This window comes from Haliotis cracherodii, unplaced genomic scaffold, assembly GCF_022045235.1.
Source record: "Haliotis cracherodii isolate W230 unplaced genomic scaffold, xgHalCrac1.p SCAF_1, whole genome shotgun sequence".
NCBI classification, from domain to species: Eukaryota; Metazoa; Mollusca; class Gastropoda; order Lepetellida; family Haliotidae; genus Haliotis; species Haliotis cracherodii.
Window position 1 is genome coordinate 43,322,376 of NW_027266264.1, and position 18,206 is coordinate 43,340,581.

The 18,206-nt window shown below is 41.7% G+C and overlaps 1 protein-coding gene and 1 pseudogene across 1 annotated transcript in view; both read right to left on the reverse strand.

Annotated features, from left to right (window-relative positions):
- Positions 1 to 18,206, reverse strand: part of LOC139478127 (ras-specific guanine nucleotide-releasing factor 2-like) — a 969,963-nt gene that overhangs the window by 869,352 nt on the left and 82,405 nt on the right. The window lies entirely within an intron of this gene.
- Positions 4,216 to 7,834, reverse strand: LOC139470829 (uncharacterized; annotated as a pseudogene).

Sequence of the window (18,206 nt, forward strand, 5' to 3'; positions counted from 1 at the left end):
CGCCAAAACGCACCATTTCAATGAATATGTGGGTATCATGCACCCATTTCTCGCGAAATCGAAAATGCACGAAACTGTCACGAACTGTAATGGGTACAAAACTGTGGCCGATTCTTGGACCTACCACTCTTTGGTCAACAATGCCACGCCTAACTTAAATTCAGAGAAACCAGGCTATCGGATGTTTGGAAGCTAGAGAGTCTGTCCAAGATGTAGCCCATCATTTCAACGTTAACATAACCACAATTTACCGTCTACTGCATCAATACAATGCTACACAGACCACAGATGACCTTCCTCGGAGCGATCGTCCTAGGGTCACCACACCTCGACAAGATCGGCAGATTACCCGTCAACACCAACGACATCTGTTCCTAACTGCAAGTGAAAGTGCTCGACAGACCATAGCAACACATAATCGACAGATTAGCCGGGACACTGATCCAACGTCTCAGTTCCAACAACCTCAGATGTCGCTGACCAGCACGTCCTCCTGTTCTCCAACCATGGCATCGACAAGCACGACTTCAGTGGGCACAGGGTCATCACAATTGGCGTCATCCTGAGTCGAGGCGTGTCATCTTCTCTGATGAAAGTCGCTTTTGTGTCTCCCAAGCAGACGGAAGAGTCAGAATTTGGCTGCGTCAAGGTGATCGTTTCACTGACAGAAACGTTGTGGAAAGGGATCCATGGGGTGGACCTAGCGTCATGATATGGGCAGGGATTGCACTTAATGCCAGTCTTGGACCCATGTGCTTTCTGAATGTTGGTCAAGGTCAGGGACACGGCGTCACTGCTCAGTGGTATATTGGTATATCGACCAAGTGATCAGACCCGACGTTGATCCATTTTTTGCACAACATCAACAACACATTTTCCAGCAGGACAACGCTTGTCCCCATGTTGCCAGAGCTACCATGGCCTTTCTGCAACAACACAACATCCGTGTTCTACCGTGGCCAGCCCTCAGCCCTGATCTGAACCCCATCAAACACTTGTGGGATTAGGTTCAAAGGCGTCTGGACAATGTGCGCCCAGTCCCTACAACTCCCGATGAACTACTCACAGCTGCTCTGGATGTGTGCAGGAGGATCCCTAGGGCCTTCACAAATCGTCTGATCCACTCAATGTACAGGAGATGTGTAGCAGTGATCAATGCTAATGGTGGTCACACTAGGTATTGACTGACATTTTGGGTATTGACCCAAAACTGCGTAAGCCCTTAACATTTGAAAAAAACAATTATGTCATCTGCCTTTTAATCCATTAAACAGTCTTCAGTCAAATTTTGTCAATCTTGACCTATTAGTATTTCTTGTCTTAACTGTTGAAAATAAATAACATGTATACTGCATACTCGACTTGCGTTTCTTTTGCGTGTGAGTATATATATGCATTTATACTGACACACAACAGAAAAGCAAACATGCAAATAATAATGATTTATTCATTTGGGCTGGGGGATTCCCATTACTTATGTAAATACAGCAAACCACTCGACCCCGCCCTGAGGGGAAACGCCCTACAGTCTCAAGCGCTGAGATGACCAGGCCTAGTGGTGAAAATACTAACATTTTTGGGGCCATGAATATCTGCAACTACAGGCGGATACTCTGCCCAATAGTGGAAGGGAAACGCCTTCAACAGTGGATTACAGATCACATAGCTGCGAAGGGAAACGCCTTCAACAGTGGATTACAGATTATAGCTGGGAAGGGAAATGCCTTCAACAGTGAATTACAGATTACATAGCTACAAAAGGGAAACGCCTTCAACAGTGGATAACAGATTATAGCTGTGAAGTGAAACGCCTTCAACAATGTATTACAGATTACAGAGCTGCGAAGGGAAACGCCTTCAACAGTGGATTACAGATTACATAGCTGCAAAGGGAAACGCCTTCAACAGTGGATAAAAGATTATAGCTGTGAAGGGAAATGCCTTCAACAGTGGATTACAGATTACATAGCTGTGAAGGGAAACGCCTTCAACAGTGGATTACAGATAACATAGCTGTGAAGGGAAACGCCTTCAACAGTAGATTGCATATTAAAGCTGCGAAGGGAAAACGCATTCAATAGTGATATCCGAAAATACATAACTACGGAGGGAAACGCCTTCAACAGTGGATTACAGATTATAGCTGGGAAGGGAAATGCCTTCAACAGTGGACAACAGATTATAGCTGTGAAGGGAAACGCCTTCAACAGTGGACAGCAGATTATAGCTGGGAAGGGAAACGCCTTCAACAGTGGATTACAGATTACATAGCTGTGAAGGGAAATGCCTTCAACAATTGATTACAGATTACATAGCTGCGAAAGGAAACGCCTTCGACAATGAATTACAGATTAAAGATGGGCAGGGAAACGCCTTCAACAATGGATTACAGATTACACAGCTGCGAAGGGAAACGCCTTCAACAGTGGATTACAGATACCATAGCTGCGAATCGAAATGCCTTCAACAATGGATTACAAATGACATAGCTGCGAAGGGAAACACCTTCAATAGAAGATTACAGATTACATAGCTGTGAAGGGAAACGCCTTCAACAATGGATTACAGATTACATAGCTGTGAAGGGAAACGCCTTCAACAGTGAATTAATGATTACATAGTTGCAAAAGGGAAACGCCTTCAACAGTGGATAACAGATTATAGCTGTGAAGGGAAACGCCTTCAACAGTGGATTACAGATTATAGCTGTGAAGGGAAACGCCTTCAACAGTGGATTACAGATAACATAGATGTGAAGGGAAACGCCTTCAACAGTAGATTGCATATTAAAGCTGTGAAGGGAAAATGCATTCAATAGTGATTTCCGAAAATACATAACTACGGAGGGAAACGCCTTCAACAGTGGATTATAGGACCCAAGCGCTGGGCAAGAGAGGTTAGCATGACAAATATTAGATAATAAGAATAACTCACATGGAATGAAATGTTAATGGATATAAGTAGATGGACAGAGTAATTAAGTAATTGATGAGATGTATTATTAAATCTGATAAAATATTCACACAAGAATAGGAATCCCCAGTATAAAGCATTATACATGCATGTTTATCAATTGATTACCACAGAACTGGTGGCGCAGGGGATGGAGGTGGGTGTCAACAGAACAATGGCGATTGTGAACAAAACAACAATAACTACCATAGTCCAATTACGTGAATCTGTAACTGTAAGAAACATACTTAATAATAAATAAAGACTAGATGTAGTGTATAAAAGACACATGCCATCCTAAGGTACGTACTCATACATGTCATAAGCAAATGTTGTGTGTTACCATAAACTCAACTCAAATTCCTGAGTACTAAATTATACTGACACACAACAGAACAGCAAACATACAAATAATAATGATTTATTCATTTGGGCTGGGGGATTCCCATTACTTATGTAAATACAGCAAACCACTCGACTCCATCCTGTGGGGAAACGCCCTGCAGTCTCAAGCGCTGAGATGACCAGGCCTAGTGGTGAAAATACTAACATTTTTGGGGCCATGAATATCTGCAACTACAGGTGGATACTCTGCCAAATGAACATGAAAGAATTAAGAAATATGCCTATATTTAACTTTTTTTAAATGAGAATCCCCCCAAAATAAATACACAGAATTTAAACTGGTCATAGTCGTACAAGGACATAACAAATGTATGCCCTATAACCAAGGTGGTAACTATCTTTTAACCTGTATCAAGATAAACAAACAACAAATCATAAGAATATGTAGTGAACTACCATGTGTATCGGAATCAATAAATATGCTATATAATCATGATAATACATTACACTTGAAGAAAAGGTTTTACAGATAAATTCTAACATGAATATATACACTGGGCGATGTGGAGAAGGGTATTATAGCCACATGTTAACAAAGATAAGCCAAATCTTTTTGAGCACGCCACAAAACATCTTGAGGTGTACGTATATATCGGGTGTAACAAGAAGATGACCACCGACCAAGGACTTGTATGTGGTGATCTGGTACTTTTGCACTGTCTGCTGATGTAGCGGCTCCTATTCGAAAGGAATGACCATTATAGGCATTGTCATCATAACCACACAGTCTTAATAGTTTCTTAAGTTGCACAATGAAATATGTCCTGCCTAATACCTTGCCATCTACAGTCACAAATAAAGGATCAGTATTATGCAAAGCATAGCGATGGCGTTGAACGAGGTAGGCTTGCATACTAGCTACAGGGCATACACAATTGCCCGTGGCTGTATAGGTGATGGTGACTCCTTTCCGGACTGGATCTGTCTTGGACGCTGCCAACAGCAAGGTGAATGAAGCCGAGATCCTGGAGAATTGCACAGCTCTAAGGGTAAGATTGTAAACTGGATTAAACTTGTCAGTGTTACAAGCAAATTCTCCGCAACGGAGAAATCCGAAGAAAGCCAGACAACACACTGCTTTCAGTAGTACACAGGTGTAGGGATCAAAAACACCATGATTTAGAGCCATACACATCTTACTTAAGATAGGAGTTGTTATTGGCAAGCGGGGTGATGTGGACAGCCCTTGATGTCTCTTAACCCCCTGCACAATAGTTTGCAACCGAATTAAAGAACCGGATGTCCAAGGGTTAGGTAAACCCACTTGTAAATACCTAATCCGAATGCCACACAGGTATGATTTAATGGTAGAATATCGCAGCAACAATCTACGATAACAGTGTGCCACAAATCTAATGAGAATGTCTTCCGAGTAAGGAGGTAAAGTAGTTGTCCACACGAATCCCTGCATAGTCATGAAAGTGAGAAATGTGTTAACTCCTGATTGGTAGACCTGATATGTTCTGGTACAGCTGATAACCATGATTAGTTCCATATCTGTCTCGATAGTTCCTCCATGTGTTACGGGTACATCAGGTCTGTCAGCTGAGGACAAGGGGTTGGGTGACACTCTGCATCTGGTGCTAGGTGACGAAATCTGGCTATCTGCAATCATGAGAGAGCATCGCTTATAGCATTATCCACACCAGGAACATGTTTAGCACAAAACACATAATTCTACTGAATAGCATCTTAAGTCTCATAAAACGCATGAAAAGAGGGATAGGTGATCTGCCTTTGTTGATGATAGCAACAGTGGCCTGGTAGTCACAGTGGAAACACACACACTTATTAGACCACATGAGTCCCCATATGGGCAGCTGTCACAATGGGAAATAACTCCATGAGTGCTTTTGACAAGTTTTCTCCTGCCAAACCAATCAGTTCTGTGGACCAGGTGGATGAAAACCATCTGCCTTGGAAGAAACCACCATACCCAAGAGATGCTGCAGCGTCTGTGTATGACTGAAAATCAGGTGAGTTGATAGTGTCTGTAATAAACATGGAGACACCATTCCAAATTATTAGAAAGTAGCGCCACATTTGGAAATCCAGCAGGCAGTCAGCTGAGAGATGCACAATGATATCCTAATAGATATCCAATAAAACTTCTGCCTGGTCTAATGATGCACATGGCAAAGTTCATGTGTCCCAGAATCACTAAGAGATCCCTCTTGGTCACATGGATATTCTTGATTAAATGGTTGATCAAAGTGACAATTCTCTGTACTTTCTCCATAGGCAGACGGGCCTCCATCCGAGTAGAATCTAGGGTGATGCCAAGATATTCTAGGCAATCCGAAGGACCAGCCGTCTTAGCTTTAGATAAGGGAATGTCCATGAAACATAGTAAGCAGATTGTTCATAATAGTCTGTCCAGCAGAATGGTCTTTGGCAAAACATATGAAGTCATCCAACAGATAAAGAATGAGCGGTATCTGTTAACAGTTTTGGGCTATCCAGCATATGGCTATGGACAACTGATCAGATATGTTAGGACTGGACCTACATCCAAACACTAGTCTAGTGAAGTAATAAAACTGTTGGCGCCATTTGATACCGTGAAGATGCCACAGGTGAGGGTGGATAGGTATAAGTTTAAAAGCATCAGTGATGTCAGTTTTACACATAACATATCCTGGCCCAAGTTGTTTTATGACACTGATGGCATCATCCACTGTCACATACGACAAGGAATACTTGTCCTTGTCGATCAAGGAATTGAGGCTGCAGTTCACACAATTGTCGTGAGGAGCCGACATATCCACAATCAGTCTCTGCTTTTTGGAATACTTTCCTTCGACCAGTCCAATGGGGTTGATGCGGTGAATAGGGAAAGGTGATATATCAAACGGACCAATGAGATAGCCCCTGTCTCGTTCCTGTTGCAGAAGAGTGTCAACAGCTGGTGGATAACAAATTCTTGCACTCATAAGTCCTAGTAGGGGGGTGATCTATGCCTGTAAAATACCCATCCGATATCCCCGAAACCAGTTCTTGCACGAAATCTTTATCAGGATGGTTTTCCAGTTGTTGCTGTAAAATGTCTACCTTAATTGGAGATATGACTGCATTGAGGGGTAGTCACTTGGAATGTGTTGATTTGTCTGATGTCTTGGAACACTTCTTGAGTGCATGATTCTTCTGACATCCAGCACAGACATGAGCAAATCTACAGTTTGGACGTACACACGACTCATAGTTGAAATTATTGCACACTGGACGTCCTTCATGAAACACAATTTGACGACCTTGAGCATCTTGGTTTCAAGGTCGGGCTTGGCTATGATTGGACATATGTGGGAGATTCTTATCTCGTCTGTTGGCACTAGCCTGGTGGATGGCTAAAGGGCAAAAGACTGTGGGGTGGTTGATTTCATGACAGTGTTGACACCTATTAGCTTTGTCAGAATTGAAAATTCTTAGGTATAACTCTTGATCCAACTTGATCCAATCTACTTTGACATTGAAAACATCTTATGGAAGGTGTAGAAAGCAATTTCGTCGCCTTCGTTGCTAAGGCTAAAAAAAAGATCAAGATATCTGTCCAATTCTACACTTCTCTTAGGCCATTGGGTTAACATAATTCTCTTGTAGCGATTGAAAGCAGTAATGAAGTGTTTGAGACTGAGGGTTTTCTGTAGCCTGGGATCTCCGGCTGGTTTAAGTCCTAATTCACCATTCCCCAGTTCAATGGTACAAGGGTTAGTGGGTATATCATCTGGAACTAGTAGCAGTGCTAGGTTGACATCCCTACCTTCCACTATGTGTTGACATCAACTGGCAGACACTGTATCTACACGGGGAAGGGAATTAGGGTCTAAGCCAAAATTACCTGTAACGTGATGGGTAGTGCTTGAGGCTGTATTGTCATAAACAGTATCGAGGGTGAAGGGACATGTGGTGGAGAAGCCTGGTGGCCCATGACCATGTTGAAGTCCGTCATGTAAGTCAGTCTGCAGAGAAAACTGACCGTCCATGGTATCTGAAGACACAGTGTGATTGGCATTGTTATTGGCTGTTGAATTAACCTTCTCTGCTAGTGCAGCTACTGATGCAACCAGTTGATTAACTGTCATGGTTAAGCCTTGAATGTCAGACACAGGTAAGTTGGGCACATTATGGTCAGCTGAGGTAATGGTGGCACTGGAGGAGGCAGTCCTACAGGGCAAGTGTGTCCTGTGAACCTCAGTGACATCCGACGATTCTGGCTCTCCTGACTGTCCACGTGACGACTCTGATGGGCGGTTGCATAAATAGAACGCCAGAAGTTGTGCTTTGGTGAGACTCGGGGGAAGATGTTGTATACCGATGTCCCTGGCAATTCATTCTCTCAGCTGGGACACATACCAGTTCCAGTTCCTGCGATCTCCGTTGTAAATCCCTGTATACCTCGCACAGAAAGTCTCTGCGTCCAAAGATTGCACGCTGTCGATTGATGGTTGATTCTCGTGGTCAGAAGAAGCAGGGCCGCCATGTTGGATCTCTATGTCATCCGTCGCATGCAACGATAAACTAGTTCTACCTCAATGTCTCTTCGAACGGCGAGTAGCCATGACGATCATTCGGTGAAAATGATCTATGACATGAAAAGATCGTTTCAGCCGACTAACAGCAACAAAACTGACATAGTGACTGTGTCAGATCCATTTATGTTGCGTACGATGTAAACAGAACAATGGCGATTGTGAACAAACCACTGAAGAACATGCGCATCGCAATGCGCAGATGAGATGTGTGGTGCGAGTTACTGCCCTTGCATTCTAAATATAACTACCATAGTCCAATTACGTGAATCTGTAACTGTAAGAAACATACTTAATGATAAATAAAGACTAGATGTAGTGTATAAAAGACACATGCAATCCTAAGGTACGTACTCATACATGTCATAGGCCACCAGTAACCAAAGGTGAACCACCTTATTTGCAGGAACTGCGCACCCTGCATGTATCCCAGGTAGGATTTATGTCATCACTCTGGTCACCAGAGGCTATATGTTATGCAAGCCAATATTAAAAAACACGTAACAATCAAAGTTCTAAAACACTAGTCGTTATTACATACAATGATCATACAATGATCAAGAATGCAATTACTTGCCACTGCAACGCGTTGAACACGGGTGTGCACCCCTTTTGTCACTCGTGCAACGCGTGACACACTAATTTGCCGACGATCTGAACCTGACAAGAAAAAAAAATCTCCAGTTTGAACAACCGACCCTAGATTGGGACGCAAATGATATGTTCCAAGAATTCCAGCATTTTCAACAGAATGTCACGTTTATCTTTAAAGGACCACTGTCTAAGGCAAGTGATAAAGATAAGACGGGTTGGCTGGGAATGTGGATCGGTAGACAAGGCAGGGAGATTTACAAAACTCTTAACAGGGGAGAAGGGGAAGAAGATAAGCCTAATACGATACTCAAAAAAATTGAAGATAATGTCAGACCCAGAAACAACATGAGAATCGCCAGGTTTCAACTGAAACAGAGGAAGCAGCAGTATAACGAACACTTTGACAACTTTGTAAAAGATCTTAGATTAATACTCATGGAGTGAATACACTGACCCAGATGATATCTTGATAGCTGATACGATCATAGCTGGTGTTGCACATTCCAAAGTACAAGAAAAACTTTTAGACCAAGGTTAGAGGATCACACTTGCAGAGGCCATAGAAATCGGCCGACAGTTTGAAGTCTCAAAGCAACAGCTAAAATTAATCAGAGGAGATGAAGTGAAAGTAGCTTCACTATGGGAAGCAGGCAGGCAAGGAAAATGGTCAACTAAGAAGAAAGACAGGGTGATAGGCAAGAAGAAAAACAAGCAAAACAGCAAACAGGGTGAAGTTTGTGACAAATGTGGACTAGATCAGTCTACATCACATAAGTACGGCAAGTGCCCTGCTATTGGAACCAGTTGCAAATACTGCAAGAAGAGAAAATCACAACAAGTCAACACACTTTAGGAATATGAGACTGATGACTCACAATTATTCAGACGATTATTCAGAATCCGAAGACATAATCCACATTTACACCTTCGCAACAGAGAGTGTGAACAAAATTGGAGCCGAAGGTGACAGGTGGACCGAAACCTTGAAAATAGGAAAAAAGCAAATAGAATTCAGAATTGACACAGAAGCAAAGTGTAATATCATTGTGAAATCAGCTGATGACCGCATTGAAGTAGTTCGTGACCTGAAAGAGTCGCCCAGGATACTGAAATCCTACTCGAATCAAAAGATTCGCCCCTGAGAAACTGTCAAACTTCCTCTAACCTATGTCAAGAAAACAGTTGATACACCCTTTCTAATTGTGGATCTGGACCAAGAAAATGTCATCTGTGGAGATACGGCCGAGGAACTAGGACTAGTAATTCGAGTCAACATGACCACAGATTCTGTGCGCCAGTTTGACGACTTCCCAGAACTCATCAAAACCACAGGCACTCTCCCTGGAGAGTATCGCATCAAAATAGATCCATTGGCTAAAGGTGTAGTTCATCCACCACGCAGACGACCTGCGGCTCTGAAGGAAAGGATTGTTGAAGAAGTACAGCAAATGGAGGAGAACGGATACAAAACCCGGGTAACAAAGCCCACTGAATGGGTTAGTTCAATGGTAGTCTCAGTCAGGAAGGAGAAAATCAGGATCTGTATTGACCCTAAGGATTTGAACAGAGCAATTCTGAGAATACACCACCCGCTTAACACAGTTGAGGAAGTTGTACCAAACATTCCCCAGGCCAAAGTCAAGCTTTCTACAGATCAAACTCGATGAGGAGTCCTCATACCTGACCACCTTTAACACTCCCATCGGAAGATACCGTTGGCTTCAACTCCCATTCGGTATCCGTTCAGCTCCCGAGATATACCAGAGAATCATGCTTGGGGTCATCAGTGGTGCAGCAGCCATTATGGATGACGTTCTGATTGCAGGGGTTGACACGGCTCATCATGACGAAATTCTGAACCAAGTGATTGGAAAAGCAACAGAGTACAACTTGAAGCTGAACTATGACAAATGCTCCATTAGGCAGACAGAGGTTAAATACGTGGGACACATACTCACTAAAGATGGCCTCCAGCCAGACCCTGACAAGGTGGTAGCCATCACAGAAATGCCAGCTCCAGTTGACAAAGATGGCATCAGCCGGCTACTAGGAGTCATACAGTACCTGGCCAAGTTCATCCCTGACCTGAGCAAAGTGGAAGCACCCATTCGTTTACTTCTGAAGTCTGATGTACTATTCTCATGGGACCCTGAACAAGAAGACAGCTTCCAGAAACTCAAGAAGTACACCACCTGTCCTGGCATACTTCAATGTGAACAATCCTGTTGAAATCCAGTGCGATGCGTCGCAGTACGGATTAGGAGCTGTTCTGATTCAAGAGGGAAAGCCAGTTGCCTTCACTTCCAGCTCTCTGACTGAAACTGAGAAGAGGTACGCCCAAATTGAGAAGGAGATGTTATCCATCGTCCATGCAGCTACCAAGTTTCATTGCTATATATTTGGGAAAGAAACCACTGTGTACAATGATCACAAACCACTTGAGGACATTTGCAGGAAGCCACTCCTCGCAGCACCGATGAGTCTTCAAAGAATGCTTCTCAAACTTCAGTGGTATGACCTAACTGTCAGGTATAGGAAAGGCAAGGACATGTCAGCACCTGACGCCTTGTCAAGAGCCTACCTGACATATAGTCAGTCTGATGTTGTCGACCTGAAAGTAGTCAACATGGCCGACATGATCTCAGTAACCCCAAACCGATACGCAGAGATCAAGCAGTGCACTAAGGTGGAACTGGCAACCCTGAGCGAAACTATCTTAAATGGTTGGCCTGACAACCGCCAAGAAGCGCCCATGGAAACATGTCCATACTGGGACTCCTGTGACCATTTGTCCTTATCTGACTGTATCATTTTCAAAGGACTGCGGATTGTAGTGCCACCAAGTCTCCGCAGCCATATGCTCCAGCTCATTCACGAGTCACACCTTGGCATGGTTAAGAGCAAACAACGGGCTCGAGAAGAAATGTTTTGGCACGGCATGAATGCTGACATTGAGAACATTATCAGAGACTGTCACAAGTGTGCTGAGTTCCCAAATAAACAGCAGAGTGAACTGCTGATGCCAACACCACCTCCAGACTTGCCGTAATAGGAAGTTGGCTGTGATTTGTTTGACTTCCAGAACAGGAAATATCTCGTACTAGTAGACTACTTTTCGAGGTACATAGACACTGTCGAGCTCAACTCACTTACCACATCGGCAACCATCAATGCCATCTTCAGCAGCCACGGCATTCCCACAAAGTTGCGGTCAGATAATGGCCCACAGTTTGATTCTCGTGAGTTCAAGGACTTCTGTAAGTCATATGGAATCCAACATGTCACCTCCAGTCCTCACTTCCAAAGTTCCAATGGGGAGGCAGAACGAGCTGTTCAGACAGTGAAGAAGCTATGGAAGAAGTCTGAAGACAAACACCTTGCTCTTCTAGACTACAGAACGACGCCATTGGAAGGTATCAACTTGTCTCCCGCTCAGCTGCTCATGAGCAGGCGTCCATGCAATACACTGCCAGCCGCTCAAGAACTTCTTGTGCCAAGACCCTACAGTCAACATGAAGTCAAGCGCCACCTCAGCCTTGAGAAACAGAAGCAGAAGTATTACTACGATCACAAGAAAAGTGTCAAGTAGCTTCCTGAGCTCAAACCAGGCGACAGTGTAAGAATGTCTCCACTAGGGAACACCAAGGCCTGGACACCAGCCATCGTCAACAGACACCATGAAAGCCCTAGGTCTTACTATGTTACAAGTGAAAATGGTACCTACCGACATAACTGAAAGCATCTGAGAAAGGTTACTGAGTCAGCAAACTATCAACGTACAGCACCTGAAATAGACCACCCTGAGACAGACAGGAAGGATTTACACTCACCCCAGGTGTATGTTCCACCTTCAACTCCACCACCAAGTGACCAGCCAAAAACTACCAGGTATGGAAGGCGCATCATTCCACCCAAAAAGTTGGACTTGTAAATACCATATCCAGTTATCATTACTAGTTAGTGTTAGGTTTAGCACAGGTCGACAATTGCAAGTGACTGTATGTACACCTGTCAAGCCAATTTTATTGCTCAATAGTTACAGTTCATCTAGTTTGTGTTTATAATCTAGTTACAGAATGTAATGACAATGCTACGTGCTGATCCAGAAAGAGACACTTTCCAAGAACTGTTGTGTGCCAATCTTTCCAAGAGTGTGATATACCCTCCCATCTAGTCATATTTAATAACAATATACCCAATGAACTTTCTGTCCAAATCACATTTACATACTTAAGGAGGGAGATGGAGTGTAATACGCTTATTGTCAATGCCCTAAGCGACATCGGTTTTTATTGTTGTAAGCGACCGGAAGTAAAGACACACGTGTTGCAAGCCAATATCAGTGTCAGTCATGTGTTACAGGTTGTTGGGACATTGTTTTTATTAGACCCGAATTACTTTATGATGGTTGGGTCTCTTTGTCTCAGCTCCATAGTCGGGATGCTGGGAAAGAGCAGCATCGAATTGATGAGTAGGTTACATCATGGAGGATACACTTGAGGGAGAGGGTTCAACTAATTACCATACCACAGAAAGAGACCTGTAGACCTGAGCGCGGGTTTTTGTATAAGATGGTCGTTGCATAATGGCCGCCAGGAGAGGTAAACATTGAGCTAAAGCAGTGTTGTTTTCACGGGTTTGTTGAATAATTTCACAGTGCTACTGTCAATATATCTTCTACTTTATCCTTGATACATCATTTTGGCATTAACAATATATATTTTCAACGCACATTATTAGCTTACTTGTCATTTGTTTTTGAGTATTTGTCAATGATGTTTAGCTTACAAGCAATAATGTAATATATGGTGACATGTAAATATAAAACGTCTCATGTAAAACGTAGTAAGTACAATAGTAAATAATAAATATTCAAATCGCATTAACATATAATTATAACATGATACATATGTAATTCTAAAGCCTGTATTCCATATAGTAGTATAGGTAATGATGATTCTGCCACAACCACACTGGAGCCAGATTTATATACCTATACTGCTACTACATATGGAATTTTTTATGCAAAAATGATGATGCGATTCAACGATCATCATGAGTCGTATTAAAAGAACATCAATATTAATATAAATTCGATAAAATTTACTATAGCCCACCAGGATATTGGAAAGGTATAGGAGCAATACAAAAATTAGCCACCGCAACTAAGGTATCTAAAGATGTGGCCAAGGATTGGTTAAAGAAACAAGCAATGTGGCAAATATACTTACCAGCACCACGTTATATCCCGAGGAAGAAGTTTGATATTTTTACAACAAATGAAGTTCATCAGGCTGACCTCTTGTTTCTTCCCCACGAAAAGGTAAGACGCAAAACGTATAAATACGCTTTAACCGTAGTGGATGTGGCTAGTCACTACAAAGTGGCTGAGCCATTAACTTCGAAAGATTCAACAGAGGTAGCTAATGCACTGAGTCACATATATAAAAGCGGACCACTAAAATGGCCTAAGCTATTTCAAGTAGATCCCGGTCACAAGTTTATGGGATCAGTAACTAAACTGTTAACAAGCACGATGTCGAAATCAGGTGTGGTGAAAAAGAGGCCTAACGTAGTCAAGCTATCGTTGAAAAATTAAACCGGACATTAGCGGAACGTTTGTTTGGATATCAGTATGGGATTGAAATGAAATCAGAACGATTAAGATCAACCGAATGGGTGACACGATTATCAGCTATTGTATCAGCGCTAAATAATGAAGTAACAAGATTAATCGGGAGGAAAACATCCGATGCGATTAAAATGAAATCTGTGACTTCCGAATCTTCAGCACCGAGGAGAGGCAAAGAACAAAAACTTCCTGATAGAGTAAGGGTAAGATCTTTATACCAGCCTGGTGAACTCGAAGGAGGCCTACCTCACTCAACCGATCCGATTTGGTCCCTTAAGATATATATCGTTAGTCGGTTAGTTATGAAAGAAGAAGAGCCTATTCTTTATTATCTTAAAGATGGACCGGGCAGGGCATTTGTACGAGAAGAGTTGCTCATAGTTCCCAATGATACAGTATTACCACCATAACCATAAGCATAGGTAGTTACACCATCCTTATCAATCCGTCTCTTTGTATCTAAGGGGGATAATGATGTCTTGTTCATTCTTAATCCATATATCCTGTGATTGACACTTCTTAAAGAGTTCATCTCGTGTTTGAATGTTCTACCGTTGAATAATGCTTCTTTATATTGTTCGTGTTTGATATGCTTTTTTACCACATACTTCTTAACACCCTTAGCTTTTCTTATCTCCCCATTATCAGACTTCTTTATAGAATACATCTTAGGTCTTAATCCAACATACTCCGCTATAGGAGTCCCAGCACATTCATCCTTCATCTTACCTAACACCTTTTTATTTACTACGCTGTGCAGTGGATTATCTTTTGGGTAATCACTCGTGTCACACATATCTATTTTTTCTGCTATATCTTTATACACATCCTTGGTTTGTATTTCCATCAACAAAGAATCTGTGTCGGTATATAACACCTCGCATCTATCGCCGTATTGCTTCTTAAGTTTGTTGTATTAAAAGTCATACATTAAGTGTTTTGACAAGTCAAGAATACTCATTCCAACGTACAACAGTCTGTTGACTTTTATATTACTCTTCCTCATATGTAGTGCGACTAAGTCGTTATCAAATATCTTGCTTCTGTTAAAAACTGGACTTGCTATAAGTTTCCTGAGTCTTTCTTCCTCATTAGATCTGACCAATTTAACATCAACAAGCTTCCTTAGATTCTCCATAGTTTTAACAAATACTGAGTTTTTCATGAGCTTATATAGGTTCTTTTCCAAATCGCTGGTAGCTATCTTTCTTAAATCTCTGTTCAGCCTTATATAGGGCCTCATCCTGGGAGTTTGATCAAACTTTAGAACTCTGTGTATTTTCTTTAGTTTCATACCTAACGATAGATATAACTGGAGATTTCTGTAGTGAACTATATATTTTGTCTTATCCATCAAATTTGGTATGAGTTTTTCTACGTTAGCTAACCTAGTATTACCCATCAAGGAGTGTTGATATTCTGACATCCAATCCTTATTAACCATTAATCTTTCGGGAGCTAGCGGATAACTGTTATGGTCTTTGTGTAACTCTGTTGGATATTCCAAGTCAACTTCTAGCATGTATCCTTTATTCGCATTGATATTATGGATATCATTCACTTCGACCCACTCAAAACCACCCGTGGGTACAGGTTGACTCATAGCCCATTCGTACAAATTGTTGGCGTCGAGATATAATATGTGCGTGTCGGGTTTATTCGGATCATATCCTTCCACTAATTTATTATTAGCCTTAGATTACCTTTTCGCCACCATCGATATATCACCTCTTAATCCTTTCTCAATAAACAAGTGCATATTGTAATCGGTGAGTAATTTTAGTTCTAAGAATGTCCGAAAACATTTATAGCTAAATTATTTTGCTTTTCTGCCTTATCAATTTGTGAGATTGGTGTAGGTTTGTCTATACAATCAAGGTTGAGTCAATCGTTTTGGCGATAGCTCGAAGGTCTATTTGCAATTTTAGAATCTATGGGGAACAATGCAGATCTTATGATCATTCTGAAACAGTCATCACCCTTATAATTTACATTAATTATGGCTTTTTTAGGATTAGGAAAGCTTACCAGAAGCGTTTGATTCTGATTGATGGTACTAGGGTTATTAGTTATAGTTACAGACTGGCGAATTGTTTTGACCCCTAATGGATCTCGAAGTCTACATTGTGGGTTTAACTTGCGTCCGTATTGCGAAGACATTGTTATATTGAAATTATGTAACCTTATGTTTAATATAAAAATGGATGATTTTAATCTAGATGATTTTGATAACCCTAGTACAATCGAAGAGGGTACTGATGAAACCAGCTTTACGAATCTTAACGATGAACTTTTACAATTAACCTTTAATGATTATTACGATACCTTTAAAGATGTTAGCCCAATTGGTCATGACTATTCAAAGTTTACGATAGATAGTAAAGGAATATTGCGAATATGCAGTGAACCTGATATTGACCTTCTGCATTATCGTACTCGTAAGCCCCTAGCTTTGTCTACGATAGCCGCTAAACATGGCATCAACTTTGTTCATAATGAATTAGGTTTTGTAGACTACTCACGACGAGAAAAACTTTCCGCGAAGACTACTAAGGTTCTTTGGACTGTGCATGATGAACTCGGTAACATAGATAATTTGGAAGAAAGCTCGAAGGTGGCCTCAGACGGACTCTTGGATACCTACTACGATAATTCTACGGAGTTCAGTATTAGGGAATTACGAGGTCTTGACAAGGCAATGCAAACAATGCGGGGAGAACTCATCAATAATATAGCCAAGCTATCTGAAATCGAGCATATAGCTTATGAGAAAAAAAAACTTGAACAGGTGGGTGATGAGTTCTGTAGAAAGACTGTGTAACTTAGAAGACGAAAGATCGGCCCGCCTCGAGGCTGCTTCCAGTAATAGAAAGGCATTTCGTTCACAAATCAGTCGAATTCGAGAAACTATCGATCAAGTCCTCAACGATGATACTACACTGGCCGATAAAATTAAAACATTGTTCAGAGAACAGGGGATAACCATTGCCAGTATTTTAACCGCATTGGGATTTATTATATCGACTTTGACTCTCGCGTTAACCAGTGGTACAGGTGGTACAGGAGGTGGCACAACCCCTACTGATAAAAAGGGTCTAAAAGAGTGGATAATAAAGCATTTAATGGCATTAGGTTCAGCACTTGAAAAGCTCGTTGGGAAAGCCGTGTCTGCCTTTCCTGGTATAAATGGAGTATAGTTTCCTGGATCTTGAATTTATTAGCTAAGACCACCACTTGGCTTAGTCAAAACTTGTGGGCACTGATCGTAGCAATTGCAGGGCTGTTGTACGTATCCGCTAAAAACTATTTAACCAAATCATGAGTAAACCAGCCGCGACTCCACCTACTATAAGCGCTGTTTTTTCATCGATATGTTGTTGAATTTTATTATTATAGCCTATCACTTGACCAATCTTAAGTTCCATATTACTCGGAGACATGTATAGTCCCGGTGCATAAACGTAGTCTACCTTGGATTGAGCGTACTGTAACACATCTTGATAACGTTTTATAGAAGATGGTATGTCAACTGGTGAATTGATAGCATCCTCTACATTTGCAACAAACTGTTTTTGTGCATCAAGCCCCGTCCCAGAACCGATTATTCCTGTTCGTGTTTGTGATTGTGCACCAAGAATTGCCCATACATAAGTTCCTATTGATTCATTAACTCTTACAACTCCTGAATTAGTAAAATTATTTTCTGTTTTATCATATAGAAATTCATTCCAAGCATTTCCAGGTGGTTGCTGAACCTTTTGGACGGTGAAAGCAACACCACCCTTAAAGTTCATAGGATCATCTCTCCACTTGTTACTCGAGAGAGCAAAGCTCGGAAGAAGCCGACCCCTTTTCAGTAAATCATCGCTGACTTCTTTAACAGAGTGTGCACCAGCGTACGGAATACCTAGACCATGGTTAACTCCACTCAGACGCCAATCTTTACTCGTAGAAACATTGAATTCCTGACAAATATGTTTGAATGCCCACCTATTGTATGGATTATTTGATGCATGCCATGCTCGATCCTGCGGTAATGGAGAACTAATTTCTTTAAGTATACGTCTAATCTGATATTACACGTGAAATGATAAAAC